We start from the raw sequence: 10,926 nt of genomic DNA on the forward strand, positions 1-10,926 counted from the left end.
TTTTTTTTTCTTTTAATTATGATAATAATAGACTTTCATAGTTATAACACTTCAGGTAATATTATAGGGTTCTTTCATCATTCATTTTAACGAGATTATTTATATATACAGTTTCTTCCACTGTCGTTGGGTTTTAATTTCAATATTGGTGCATCATTCGGCAGTGCCGCCATTGAATTTGGAGATGTAAGCAAATCGAGTAGTCGATAATTTTCCCATGACGAAATATTTGGGCTGAGAAATTGGAGTTCGAATATTATAACATTTTTATCGTTTTCAGGTATATTTAGGTACATTAGGTAAACTAATAATTGGTTTGGGAGGTGCAGACCCTCCAAAGTGGCGGTTATGTCATTCCTTCGCATATTTTGTCGAATGACTTTCCGGCACAACTGAGATAAAGACAATAGGTCATTTATTATTTTTACCCCGGAGAAACTTAAGTTCACGTGTGATTGGCAACAGCATAGTTGCTCACGTATTATTACGTCTAATCCAGGGACTATTTTTCTTCCGAAATTTTCATCTTCTTGGAAGAAATTCAGGGTTATTTTCTTTATGTCTTTATATTCTCTTGGGGTAACTTGAAAAATTGCGGATCCCATTGAAGGGTCTATTGGATTCAGATACGTGTTACCTACACAATTGACATGTAACATTTTAAGAAAGCTTTCACCTTTTAACATATGTCCTTGATCTATTAGTATGGAGAGAAATTTAATGGGCCAAATTGTAGTTATGTTATTATCATCTTGATCGTACCACATATTATCGGCGATATAATTAGATAGTAGGTTATATTTTGTTTTCGGGACACTTTGTATCAAAATTCGGAAGGCCAAGTTGGCACTTAATCTGGTGTGTTCGAGCGTTCGTGTCATTGCACCTGCACTAAAGTCATAATGAACTAAGGTTGCCAATAGTCTTATGATCACTTTTAGTTCTAACATCGTCTTTTGGGATTTTAGAAGATGGTATAGCTTTGGACAGTCGAGACTTTCTACTGTTTTGATAAGTTCCTCTTCTCTCATTAAATGGTCAACATGTCCCCATTCCCTTATTGGGGCATTAATATTGTCTACGCTATGTTTTTTCTTGAGATTCCATAATATTACATTTTCATGTCTACGATTATTTAATTGTTGATTGCTTGGGTATCTTATCATGGTTACGTTTTTTTGATTGTTCTACTAGAATTTAGGTTACTATAAGCACATACCGTATGGTTGCGTGTTCCGGCGTTTCCCTTAACCCGTGGTTGAAGTTTACTTATACACCGTATATGGAAATGTGTTCTTATGTAAAATTTATCAGTAATTGTGAAATAAATTAACTTAATATAAAAATGGTTATGATGATTAAGGCATAATAATAGATTAGTTAGGTGCCTTTAACTTGATGATATTTGTTATTATTTTTAGCTGTTTTTAGTTCGCTCCTCTTATTTATTTTATTTAACTTTCACTGTTATTCTTGGGTTCCTTTTCCTATTTGAGTTGATCTTCGAAAGCAATACCTCGGCACGGTGCCCGAATACAAGATTAAATCAATCGCGCTCCAGCTCCCTGTCAACGCACACCCCACGTATCAGACTTCGTTTCCTTTTTCATTTCATATTCTTTCACGGTCATTTTGTCGTCAAATTATTGTCTATGGTAGAGATGAGTTAGGGTAATTCTTGCGGGTCACTTTTTATAAAGAGGTTAGTTGATCTTCTCGTGAGAGTTCCCCGGTCAAACCATCATGACTAATGAGATAAAAGGCATCATAGGTCATAACAGTTGCCCGTCGGCTCCCCACGACTTATGGTAGTTTTGTCCAATTCCAAAACTGTAGTTTCTCATTATGTGATGATCAATTTTTGTAACTGCATGGTCGTTTCTCATAAGAGAGCTAGGGCCAAATGGAAATGGGATGTTATATAGACACCACCCAACATTTCCGCTTGACCACAGCTTCCCACGATTGAGGGGCCATTCATTTGTCACTTATTTCCTTGTTGCTTATTTACCTTTCGTGTTTCTATAGCTGTTAATCATAGAGATCCAGGGCCAAATGGGAACGGCAACAGAAAGACAATGACACCATTGCCATTCCCCTGTGGCCACCACTGCCTACGACTGAATGTCTATTTGTTCGTGAAATTTGACAAATAAAGAGTGGTAGCAACGTCCTGTTGTGCAATCAAGTCTCATATCCATGTAACTTTCTTTTTTTTTTTACAGAGGGTGAAAGTCAAGTGATTGCACGGTGGGATAATATACACCATGCTAATCCCCAGCTCTAACCTCCCATGGTTGGGGGTCGATCCATCTTCATCATCGTATACTGTATAGACATTTGAATTATTGCTCTTATTTCATTTCTAGAGCATTTCATGGGGTCGTTCGCTGACTTGTATTTTGCTTTTATGAATTAGAATTGCCATGTGTATTGATCCCTTATCAATTGCCAAAAGAGAAAAAAAAATTTTGTTACATTCGAAGTCTGAGGGATGTTACTACTGATTTTTTTGCTAAAAGTATGTTTCGCTTTGTTTAAGTGTGATTTTTTGAAATAAAAGAAAAAAAATTTTTTTTTTCCGTGCGAAGTACATGAGGTACTACTACTGGTTTTTTTTTTGCCAAAAGTATCTTTTACATGGTCTGTGTGGGTTTTCGAGTTTGAATCGTTAAGGAAAGGATTGTATTATATTACAGGTTAGCAAAATTTAATTAGTGCGATATCTGTTGATCGTTTTGGGGGAACTCTAAAGTTTTCTATTAGAATTTGCTGTGGCATTCGATTTCTATAAATGTTGAACCCTTATTTACAACAAAATTTTTCTTAAGTAATCTATGATTAACGAGGCAAATTTTTCTTTTTGAACAATCTTTTTTTTTATATCCACAGTTTCAATTATTTTCGCTAAGGCCCTTTTTTTTGAAAATATAGACTTATTTTTTAATGCATTCAAAATTCCGCTATTAGGCTGTAATGTTTTTTTTTTCATTTATTTTGATATTTCATTTAGTCGTGACGCGACTAAAGTATTACTTTCATCGGCTCTGTATATTTTTAGTTAATGGGAGTTAAGTGAGTTGAAGTGTAACTTTACTTTCAAGGTGTCAAATCATTCTTCCCCTGTGGCGGAGTTAACGCCACGTGGCAGTGATACTTATTAACCAGTGCGGTGTTACTTAAAAGTCTCATAGCTAGTCATAAGACATATGAATTTAATTATTTTATATTTCCCAATGAAAATTAAAATATATTCGTTGATGCCACTAAGATGCCTCACGACTCAGGGGGGGGGGTCATAAATTTTATTAGAAAATTACTTATATTATCTGTAATTCTTTTTTTTGTATTTTATCGCTATAACCTTTAGTAGGTTATCCTTCTGTAAGAGCTTGATTCAGGGAGAAAGTTTGATAATTTATCCTTGTTGATTTAGGGTCTTCGAAACGTATGTCCGAGTAAAGGGCTGAATTACCTCACAGGTGTTGTAATCTATTTTATGGCTTCTGCTTTCACTTAATTGCATTAGAAATTACCCTTCAGTTATTCATGCTTCGTATAAATGTTTGTTTTGTTCTATCAATTTTAGTTAAGTACATGCATACTAGTGAGTGCACATTCTCCGAACTCTTAAATACCGTGCTTTTTACAAGGCTTGAATTTTGTGAATAACATGTGACTTACCGTGTCATATTACTTATTGGGGGAATTAAGGATTAGCAGAGACCTGGGGTCGTAACTGGCTTATAAGGTTAGTAAAATTATTAAATACTGTCTTGTGATATGAGTATTTGTGACTAACGTCAATTTTTGGAAGGATTCTCTTCTTTTGCATTAATTGGTTATTTCTTGCATTACTTGATTTATGAATTATTTTGGTTATTAGTCGATATTTTGACAGGCCCATGTTGGTTTAATTTAGTCCTACTTGTCTTTAGCGGCGTGTTGCACGGTTTGCATCAACTTTGAGAACTCGCAGAAATTGAACTACATTTCTGAAGCAGAATATATCTGCTATTATCAGGTAGCTATTAGTCTAATTGCACGTTGTCATTTCTTATAGCGCCACTTTGAATTTATGGGCCAATTTTACGATACTTGCTACGTAATTGTCGTTTAAATATTTCGGGAATTATGATACTTTAGGAATCAACTGATTGATTTTATATTTTGCCCTTCTGGCAGGCTATTTTAGTAATTTACTTGTCTTATATATATAGATAATATAGGACTGACTGCAAGATCGTAAGCGAATAATTTTTATTCAATATTAGGTTCGCATTTGTTATTTCCAATCATGACTATCTTCCAACCACAGCTCAAAATCTTTCCAAAGTTAAGAAATTGTCTGGCCTAGGAGAAAGTTTTTTTTTGTTATTTTTTTTTTACTGGTTATTATTTTATAATTTAATTGCGCGGTTCATTTGTATGCATTATTCGATTTACGGTAAAATTGGTTGAGTTTATTGCTGCAATTTTTAGGGTTTTTGATGGTTACATTATCCCTTGTCTACCAGCTGTAAGCCTTCTACTGCTGTTGCTAACTATTGCAAAACTAAGGTGTTATTTAGCCCTCGTTAGTTACAATTTTAATTATGGTACATCAATTGTCTATTAGGAAAACGTACTTTCTATAGTTGGCAATCAAAAATCGAAATAAATCACCATGCGGTTTTTTTCGTCTTAATTCAATTTTGAATTTTACTTCTTGGTACGATACTTTGGAATTTTGATAATAATTTCACGTATTTTGGTTTCATTAAAGGTTTTTTTTTTTAAGGTTTGTCGCTCTTGACTTAGAGGATACGTGAATTAATATTTAATTGTGCCATTCAAGAAATTCATTCAACCGAATAGGCTAGAGCACAATTCTAGGCTGGACCACAGAAAATACTTTTTCTTTTTAGGTTTTTTTTTACATATTTATTGGGCTTGTTTTTGTGGCTCCCGGATAACACTGCCTTCGTGGTTTTATTCGTATTTGTGGATATGTTTCTTATTAAGGATTATATCGCGTTTCTGTAAGTTGAAATGTGTGTGTCAAAATTAATATTTTAAGTTTTGCAATTTTAACTTATTTTTACGTTTTATAGAGATTTTGTATAGGACTTATTTTTACATTTTTCTTGCAATCTATTTCTACGTTTTTTAAGGTTACTAAAATTTTCGTTTTGCGTCAATTTTCTCGCAATTAATTTCCTTTATTCATTTAGGTTTCGGAACGGAACTGTGTATTATTTTATTTATTTTCTATTATGCCAGACCACTCTATGAGCAATATACGACTAAATATATGGTTAAGGATATATCGTAGATATCAATTTTTGATAACAAGCTATATTTTTTTTTTTTTTTATCTCCTCATCTTTATCAGGCCTAATTTTTTTCTGCTGCGGGGGTCTTGATATTTGAGGAACATTTTGGTATGGTAAGTTACTTCTTAGTTTTTAGGTGAAAAAATTATTAATTATAGGTATGCAATTAATTCAGAACGCGCGATATTACACGGGTCAAATATTTTTTTGTTAAGGAAGAGATGAAAAGTGAAGGCGATTTAACTCGGGGACATTTTGCTTATGTGATTTGACTATACTATCATAAATCTTAGTGGTTTCAACTGTGTTTGGAAATTACGGGCTTTGATTATTGTTGCAAATTATCGTGTCGATGCTTTACATGGGGTCAATTGAATTGTATACGCGATTATTGACATCTGAGGTAAATTAGTATCATTTTTCTTGAAGAATCACAACGTTGTTTTTCCTTTCAAATTATGAAGGGTACTTGGTCGTTTGTATGGCCCTTATTTTTTTTTGCTGACTTTCATTGGGAAGAATACTTCTAATTGCTACTTGCACTAAGGCCTTTTTGAGTTTTATTGTGAAATTTTGGGAAATTGGTTTGTGAATTCTTTAAATATAAGAAAGGATTTGAAGGAATAGTAAGGACTGCCTTTGTTGTTCTGATTGATTAATAACTCTTTGTCTACAATAATGAAAATTTGCATTAATATTTAAGGGAAAATTAGCGTATTTCCTACTCTTTGGGTTTGAGCGGAGGCCGACTAGTACGCATGGTGCGCATTAGGGTAAATAAATTTTTTGTATTAATTTGTTGGTACGTACATTTTTGAGTTAAAACAAACGAAAACGCACGGGGGTAAAGGGGGGTGTGACCAAATTTCGCCGTTTTAGTTTCTGTAATTTTTGGAATGCATTGGAGTTCGTGGTTTTGGTCGGAGGAACACGTAATCAAGTCTATCAATTTACCATTATTGTTTTTTTTTGAATTTCCAGAACGCACAGCGTAATTACTGGCGTGACATAGTTCCCAAAGATTAGCATTTTGCATAGGACCTCATGATTTGCATAAATAATTTTAACGCTAAAAGAAATGGTATTAGTTCAGTAAAAGTTGGGAAAATAAATTTTTTTGGATTTTGAAGGGTTTCTTTGGATAATTGAATTTATTCAAAGACTGAGATGAACCCTTTTTATTTTGCTGGTTGAGGATGGTCTCGTCTTGATAACCTAATCTTCACACCACCACAGATTTTATACGCGGAATAAATATTCACTATTTTATCAAGAAGAGGTACAATTTTACTTGTAATTATTTTTGATTAATTAATTTTTTGGCAACATTTTCAGTTCATATAATGACCGAGGCCTGCTTCTGTTATTTAGATTGACAGAGGCCCTATATCTACATTTCGGTTAATTATTGTATGCTTATTTGCAGGTAAATCATGCCTCGCATTGTTACTCTCTTGCATATATATATATATGTACACATTTAACTAACTAGTAACCATGATAAGCCTGCTTATTATGTTGCCGCTAATTACCTGTTTTCCTAATTGTTTCTTAGCTGGGTGATTAATACCATAATAACTCACGTGTATACTTTTTTGACTGAATATTTTAAGTTGTTTGGTATTCTATAGCCTTTACGGCAAGTTTGGGTGGTGGTTATTTCCGGTCATCTTTTCTTGTGATTAAATTTAGTACCTTTTGAAATTCCGTATTTGATTAGATTTCGTATTATTTGATTCCGTATTAGATTTTTTTGAGAGAAACAAAAAATATCCTACAAAATTGGTCTCCGAAGGGGTAGAACCTATCCTGAGGAGCCCTCAGCTTATCGAACATCCAAATACAAACAACCAAGCCTTTGGAGGAACGACACACCGAAGGCTCCCCGGATCGGTTGCCAAGTTGAGTATTCAAGCGCCGATCCGAATACTTTATTAAAATTAAAAGTAAATTATGGATTATATAGATTTGAGGTTATAAATTGATAGACGACCGAACCCAGGACACGGATTTGATCCCCGTGCCCTGAGGTAAATCGCCTCACCAAGCAATCCCCCGTGATCCTCGGGTTTATTATTCCGGGGGGGGGGGGCTACCCAAGATGACGCTTACATGTCCCGGGTAAGGCAAGGATGGCTATCCACCGCACTTTTTCCCTTATGAGTGAACTTGTAATGTATTTATTTATTTTATTTTTTTTTTATTAGGAAAACACTATATTCTTGGCTAGTGGAAATGTAGAATTTTTTTACCTCGTAGGAATATATATATTTTTACCTCATTCTTTTGAGTTCGATTAATTCCCACGTTTGATATTCCCTAGTTTTCCGTATCTTCTGGTAATGGTTGCGTATTGGTTATTCCTTGTGGTGCAGAGACTTCCGAGGAATCTTGGCCCGTAATAACATTCTCTTGGGCGTCAGGGTACTGGGTCCTCGTAATTATATTATTATCCGTTGGAAGATTCTGTTGATTAGTTTCCACTTGGGGTTTTATGTGGTGATGACGAGCTTGATTTGGAATCGCAAAATATACGGGTTGGGATGGTCCTTTGTTGTAACTATTAGTAAGAAGATTTTCCAAATGGGGACTGAGGGGTAGGTCAATTTCAACAGTAAAATATGTTGCAACCATTTTTTCTAGGTTTGAGCAGAAATCTCTTTGTTTCTGAAGTTCTTCGGTAATTTTGGCATGGTTCTCCTTTAGTTGCTTCTCCAAGCTGTCCTGTTGCAGCTGAATTATTTCTTTTTGTGCTTTTAAGTGATCGTATTTATGCTGCAAGTCTAGGATCTTTGCTCGTTGGGGTGCCAGGGCTTCTTGTACTGCCATTGTCGCGGATAGAACAGTACTGTTTCTATAATCTTGTACTTTTTTACCAATTTCCTGCATTTTATCGTATAATACTTGTAATTTTAGGATCTGGTCGGGATAATTATATCCCTCGAAAACTGTGGTGTCGCTTATTGATTCCATTTCATTTTGGATTTCGGCGGTTTGTTCTCTAACTTCCATAAACTGGGTTTCAATCAACTTATCCATTTGTTTAGTTACTAAAATCTCATTTATTCTTTTGTTCATTCTTTCTTGGGAAGCCTTCACTTCACTAAGGGATTTAAGTGTGGCTTGAATCATATTGTCGATTTTCAAATCTTTCTGCTACTAATTGTGCCGAGTCGTCAAGAAGTTTTGATAGTATTTGAAATAGTTGATACATATTTGTTATGTCAGTAACGGGGTTGCACTAGATAATTTTCTTTTCGAGGAAGGTTTGAACAATCCTTGTTCTTCTTCTATCTTCGGGGTGCTTTACCAAGCCGGGATTTAGTTTGTCTGTAAAAATTGACTATTAACTTCCTTCGACCTTTCATGGACATTTTTTATTGTTATACTTTACTTATACACCCTTGTTTTAAGGTTTTTTTTTCAAATTGTTCATTTCGATTTAATATTGCTTTATAAGTTTTTTTGGGGTATTTTATTCCTAGATGTATGTCCATTTGTCTGGCCTTTTTTCTTATTCTGCCAGATTTCGTTGTAACTTCTTGTTCAGTTTCCGGCGTTTTACTCTTTTTTGATTTTCCCATGGATATTAGGTCAAATTTCTTGTATTGTTTCAAAAGGAATTTTTGGCCTTTTGCCTTAGCCTGTTTTGCATGGGCAGTAGCCGAAGTAGGTTTTTGTTTTTGTGCGTCTTGGGGCTCATCGTCCGATTCGGTAGAATTGGTTCCTGTGTATTCATCATTATCGTTTTCTGGGGTAGTCCTTTGAGGTTTTGTAGTATCACCTACTGTTGCTTTATATATTTCATCTCCTCTGGAGGTTGAGGGTTTATTTCCCATTTTCTTACACATAGGACCCATTTCGGGGGAGTTAAAGGACTCTTGGGAAATCTGGGAGGAGTCAAATACTTTTGGAGAATGTCTCCATTGCTTGAGTGCCCTATCTTCCGGGGGGTGAGGTGTATTTCGTAGCATGGTCTGTTTCCAGGAGTGAGATTCTTTGGGTTTTACTTTAGACACCGTTATGTGATGGTATTGTCCCAAGTTTTTCTCTTCAGGGTGTTCCTGTGTCCACGGCAAGGTACTTTGCCTTGTTTTTATCGGATAATTAATAATGTCCATGGCCTCTCTCAAGCTTTTTGTATTTGTATCCCTAGGAGGAGTCTTCCTCCTTTTTGCACCTGGGGTTTTCACGGCTCTGTTTAATTCATCTTGTAGCGACAGGGGTCTTTCTATGTGGGTTGCGGGGGATACCAAGTCATCAGGAAATCTTTTGGGGGGACATGGGGTCGAAATTCTATCGGGGAAAAATTGGGTTTTTAGCGACAGCGTATAACCTAATTCTTGTTTCGACCGAACTGTAGACAAGCTCTCTGAACGCTTTGAGGCTCTCGGGGTCTTTGATACGATGTATTTTCTTTTTGCGATGACTAAATTCTTGATAGCTAAGAATTCTTCAAAATCTTCATCTTTACTATGGTTCTAAAAGTAGTTTTGTTTGAAATTAAAGGGCTTTAGTTCGGATAGCCTGGACTTAGGAAATTGATTTTCCGCGTTTGACGAATCTGAAGATGAGGGTTCGGGTGCCCATTTGGGTATTTGGCACCTTTCATACGGCTTACATGTGCTTTGTACGTTCTCCCGTTTTCTGGATTTATCATTTTAAAGGTAAAATCATTGTCGTATTTTTTGATTATTCTGTAGGGTCCTGAATATTTATTGGAAAGTTTTTTTGCCTTCCAGTTTAGCTTCATTTTTTAAATGCGCACAGTCGCCTACCTTAAAATTTATATTCCCCTTGATTTTGGACTCACTTCTCCACTCTTGGTTCCCTTTACATTTTTCTAACTCTTGTTTGAATATTTTATAGGTTTTTCTCATCTTATTTATAAAATCTTGCTTATAGTCCTCTGTACTACTGTAATATTCTCTTGATTCTATAATTTCTTGATAAGGTATTTTAAAATCGCGTCCGAACAAGAGCAAAAAGGGATTTTCTTTAGCCGTTTCCGAGTATGCCGTATTAATCACATTAGTCAAGTAAGGTAGATATTGGTCCCAATCGTTTCCATTGTCCCTTGTATAAATACTCAAGACATTGGAAAATATCTTGTGCCTATTTTTAATTTTTCACTTAGCTTGGGCATGGTAGGGAGAGGTTACTAGTTTCTCTATTTTAAGGAAACTCATTAAATCTTTAGTTACTTTAGAAACGAAGTTAGTTCCGTTGTCGCTAATGACCTGTTGAGGAACGCCAAACCCTAAAAATATTTTTGCCAAGGCTTTACGTGTGGAATATGTGCCTTGATTATTCAGTACTTTGGCAAAAGTGAAGCCTGTAAAATGGTCTATTACTGAGAGGACGAACGTATGACCTCTATTAGTAACAGGCAGTGCTCCGCTTGTACCATATAGGTCGAATGATACAATATCAAAAGGTAACCTTGCTACCGGCACTCTTCCCAAGGGAGGATTTGGGTACGTCTGGGGATTTTTTCTTAAGTTACAAGCTTCACATGTATTTATAAAATTTTTGAGTTTTGTCAACGCCGAAGGAACATAAAAATATTGTTTTAGCTTGTGAAATGTTTTGCTTATTCCTAAGTGTCCGC

The sequence above is a fragment of the Artemia sp. Qi Xiang Cuo genome, chromosome 12, assembly GCF_049724085.1.
Source record: "Artemia sp. Qi Xiang Cuo chromosome 12, ASM4972408v1, whole genome shotgun sequence".
NCBI lineage: Eukaryota > Metazoa > Arthropoda > Branchiopoda > Anostraca > Artemiidae > Artemia > Artemia sp. Qi Xiang Cuo.